Genomic DNA, 5,041 nt, shown 5'->3' with positions numbered 1-5,041 from the left:
CCTCTACTGACCAATCAGACTGCAGGGTTTCTAGCTCCACCTTTTAGTACCAGATCTGTGTGCTAGGTACCCCAACAGAGGGGGGACCAAACATGGGGACGCTAAGGAACGCTTCTGTTGGGACCATCCACAACTTTCACTGTGGAGGCAGAAAAAAAAACTGGAGTTCTTGGTGAAAACGGGGCTTTACAGTCACAGCTTTGGACTCATCTTCTCCATTGTCAAGTTTGGCTCCAGGAAAGAAGCAGGCTCCTCTCCCAATAAACTTAAGTTCAACATAAACCAGAGACCCCTGCATTAGCTATTCTAGTGAATGCACAGAGAAACATTCAAGGCAACTTGCTGACCAACAAAATGAGCTGCCTGTTTAGCGGAGCTGGCAACTGAACAGGCAAACCAACACTCTAACCTGAGCTCACGATTAAAACTGCCGTGTCTTGTTTACACAAACAGAACTGTAAAAACAGAAACTTTGTGGTGTTAGGGAAAGTTACACGCTGGAGCTGTTTCATGACAAACGATAGTTGATCCTCTCGTCCAGCACTCCTGTGTTTGTACCTTGGTGAACAAAGGTTTTGATTTTGATCTCTGATGGTCTTGTACCTGGCAGCGTCACTATGACGACAAGCTGCACCCAGCTGCCGTTGGTCAAGAAATAGTTTGAGCCCTTAACTCCTCCTGAAACTGCAAATTGTAAAAACTTAGGAAGTACAGCATGTTCATTGGTGAGTGCTCGATGTGACGGGGCTCAGCTAGCTGCTCTCTCCTGCTCTCAGTCCTCATGCTAAGCTAGGCTAACTAACTCCAGCTCAGTGGTGAACACACAGACATGAGATTGACATCAGTCATCTAATAAGTGCATCTTCCAAGATCTCATGTTCTTTTAAATACTCCACATCAGTTTGACAGCAGCTTGGTGTGGATCAGTGATTGCAGACCTGAGCAGGGCCCAGGGAGCAGCAACTCAAAGAGGAAACAACTGTTTTCATCAAAGCTAACTCGCCTGTCGTAAAGCAGCGTGAGAATGAAACCTGCCACAGTGAGGTTTCCAGTTATTAGAAGTGCAGCAGTGGATCCTGTCTGTCCGCCGCCCTCCATGTAGCGCACACAAAATACACTCACATTTAAGAAGGATAGCCGCAGACCGATGTGACGAGGCCTCTCAGCACACACCGTGACTTGAACATCAGCTGTACATAGACTGAAGCTTGTGTCAGAATCGTTTATTCTTCCTGGTGAAACTCTTTTGAACATGTTTGAGTTATGGGACGACTGTGGTGGAGAGATGTTGTGGACGTAGATTATAGAAGTTATTTTGAAAGCGTGTTTGTGTGAACCTGCTGCTCTCACAGGTGACGTGTGTGACGGCAGCGTTGTGTCTTTGCTTTTCCTCTGAAGTCGGCTCACACTGATTAAACTGCTGCAGAGCGAAGCTTCTCTGTCAAAGCTTCGTCAGCTGGGCTCAGATTACAGGAGCGTCACAGTGTCGTCTGGACCCTGAGGTGATTGGTCTCACTGTTGCTCCGGTCCAAAGCAGCGACGGTCAAGATCCTTGCAAATATCACAGAGGTTTAAGAACCTGATCGTGTGTGGTAGAACTTCCAGAGGTGAAATATGATGTTTACAGGTCTCCACATATGCTGATGATATGATCGTAATGATCAACATGATGATCACAGTTTATTAGTCTGAACCTGGTAGAAGTAAATGTTAAGTGCCTGGAGAGGAGCTGCACTCAGAGTTTGGTCACCCTCAGACAGTGAGATAACAGCAGCAGCACGCTGTGACACTGAAGCACCCCCAGTCTGTCACTAACAGGGAAACACGCTCTGCAACAGTTTGTAGCTCAGTCACTGTCAGATGATACATCCTCACTTGTCTGGTGTTAGTTTTAGTCAAACTAAATACTTGTTGAAGTCAGTAGCAGGGACGTCCTGATCGTTAGTGTTCACACCTGCCCAAACGAACCGCACTGAGGGGGCAAACCAACCTGAGTTTGATTGAACTGAACCAAACGGTAGGTGTGAAAGCAGCCGTATTAGAACGACGTAGAGCTAAAGAGGCTGAGGCTAATTTTATTCTGCACTTAAACAAATCCCACGTACAGGCTGAAACCAACAATGTATCAGTCCGTCTCTCAGCCTCATGTCCATCTGACGACATACTGTACTGACTTTTGATGACATACTATGAATGAAGTGAAAATAAACCGACTACATTGACATTCACAAATGATTCTGTTTTTCGCCCTCACTCCAAAAACAATATTCCTGCAGAGCTGTTTACATGACTGATGGAAGTGAATATTCCACTGATACTCCTGTTTACATGCAGCCGAGCATGTTGCAGCTAACGTGCCCTGACATGTTATCATGTCAGAATGTAGAAGAGTGTAGGGATGCATGATGATATCAGCACGTCATCGGTCACGCCTGATATTAGCTTTAAAATGAACTGTGAGGATCGGCCAACATGTTTTTTCTTAGCTTGCACAAAGAATGAACATTACAAACATCGTGATAGGTGTGTACATCAGGGACGCACGATGTTGGATTTCTGCCGATATCCCATGCACGATGTGATTTTGCCAAGTAGGACACGCGCCCGCATCAACATCCCAGATTTGTTCCAGGGCCAACATTGTGATCAACCAATCACAGCCCTCTGACATCATCAGTGTGGTGCTCCTGTGCCTCTTCAGAGCTAAGATCGTTTTCCAAATCGAACAAAATCCTCAGTAACACTGAACAAAAACCTGATGAGCTGCTGCAGGGTTTGTGACTTAGCCTGCTAACTAGGTATGCTATGCTAACGAGTAAACTTGCCAATAGGCTAAAATATTGTTCACAAACATTAAGAGTAATGATGATGTCATTTTGCAGTTGCAAAGATCTGCGGAAGACACAGGTTCCCTCCTTTTTACTAGCTGATTCAAAAGGGTTTTTTTCCGAGTTGATCCAGGACCATCATCATCATCATCATCATCATCTTTATCCTGCATAATTTGTTTAGATTGATCCAAGAACATCATCATCACGTTGACCCTGGATAACTTGTTGATGTCGATCCAGGATCCTCATCGCTATGTTGATGTCCACATAAATGATCCAGAATCAGCGTGAGGATGATGATGGTGATGATGATGATGACGATGATGATGATGATGGTCCCGGAAAAGAAATGTCTTATCGTGATTCATCAGAGTTTTGTGCCATTCACACATCAATAAACGTCTATATTCAAGCCGTGTAGATTTTGTTTTTGTATCTCTGTCGACACTAGATTAGAAATTCACCCGTCAGCCCTCCTCCAGTCTCACAGCCAATCAGAACAGTCGCTCAGACCTGCTTTGTGTAATGCTAAAAACAAAAAGCTAACGCATTGTCGTGTTGCCAAGACAAACGTTCCAGATGACACACTCAGCCCTGTGACACATGACTGAACAGAGACGTGCTCAGCTGCTCCGTATGAACACGTGGTTATAGATGATGCAGTGTGTTGAACGCCCCCCTCTGTCCCTTAGAGACGACCTACATGTGACCATTAGAGAAACACGTGTGTCTGTCATTGATGCTAAACACAAAGGAACGTCTCCGTACAGGAGCAGTTTCTGTTTGAATTAGTGCGGTTGTACGTGAACATGTAGCTGTACATTCTCAGAGTGGGCGCTCAGGCATTCGATGTGACTTGACTTTGTTTCACACAGCTTGATGATATTTAGCGCTTCTGGAAACCTGAGCAATAAAAGCATGTTGTTGAGTCTCTGGTTCATCAGACTCTCTGCTGTGTTCATGACTCATATCTGTAGAGTAAAACATGTCTGGTTCTCTGTTGCTTCTTTTCCACATGTACTGCTGCAATAACTCCTGTGTGAATCCTGCTGTGTGAATAAAATAAACTTATGAGTAACAATAAAGTGTGTGTGTTTATTGTGTTGGGATGTTGACCATGACGTCAGTCTGAGTGTCTTATTTACGCCGGAGGAGGATACCGCAACAACGACATGCTATACTATGACTTTTTTTCGTGATTTTGGACGACATACTATACTATGACGTTTTTTTCATGATTTTGGACGACATGCTATACTATGACCTTTTTTTTATGATTTTGGACGACATGCTATAACTATGACTTTTTTTTAATAATTTTGGATGACATGCTATACTATGACTTTTTTTCATGATTTTGGACGACATACTGTAACTATGACTTTTTTTCATGATTTTGGACAACATGCTATACTATGACTTTTTTTCATGATTTTGGAAGACATACTGTAACTATGACTTTTTTTCATGATTTTGGACAACATGCTATACTATGACTTTTTTTCGTGATTTTGGAAGACATACTGTAACTATGACTTTTTTTTAATAATTTTGGAGGACATGCTATACTATGGGGTCCATGTCATTGGTTCGACAGCCCATTGTTTCGACATCCCATTAGTCCGACTGTCCGCGGTGCTGAACGGCTCGCGGCGGGCGTATGGAGTGCCGCGACCAGCTTGAGGCGGAGCAGGCTCACGGCTTATGTGTTTGTGACTTTCTTTTTTATTTTAACCCACACCATGATCTTTTCCTGACTCTAACCAAGTGGTTTTTGTGCCTAAACCTAACCAGACCTTAACCACAGGGCATCATGATGATTTCGGAACGGACTTCGGAACAATGAGTTTAATATGGTCGGAACAATGGGCTGTCGAACCAATGGGCAGTTCCCATACTATGACGTTTTTTAGTGATTTTGGACGACATACTACACTATGACTTTTTTTCCGTGATTTTGGACGACATGCTATACTATGACTTTTTTTGAATAATTTGGACGACATGCTATACTATGACTTTTTTTTTAATAATTTTGGACGACATGCTATACTATGATGTTTTTTAGTGATTTTGGACGACATGCTATACTATGATGTTTTTTAGTGATTGTGGACAACATGCTATACTATGACTTTTTTCCATGATTTTGGACGACATGCTATACTATGATGTTTTTTAGTGATTTTGGACGACATGCTATACTATGA

General features: G+C 43.2%; 1 protein-coding gene across 1 annotated transcript in view; it reads right to left on the bottom strand.

Annotated features, from left to right (window-relative positions):
* bag6l (BCL2 associated athanogene 6, like) overlaps positions 1–5,041 on the bottom strand; it is an 82,843-nt gene that overhangs the window by 61,029 nt on the left and 16,773 nt on the right. The window lies entirely within an intron of this gene.

Source organism: Epinephelus moara, chromosome 22, assembly GCF_006386435.1.
Source record: "Epinephelus moara isolate mb chromosome 22, YSFRI_EMoa_1.0, whole genome shotgun sequence".
NCBI classification, from domain to species: Eukaryota; Metazoa; Chordata; class Actinopteri; order Perciformes; family Serranidae; genus Epinephelus; species Epinephelus moara.
The sequence above is the reverse complement of the archived record's forward strand: the minus strand, read 5'-3'. Positions and strand labels throughout refer to the sequence as shown.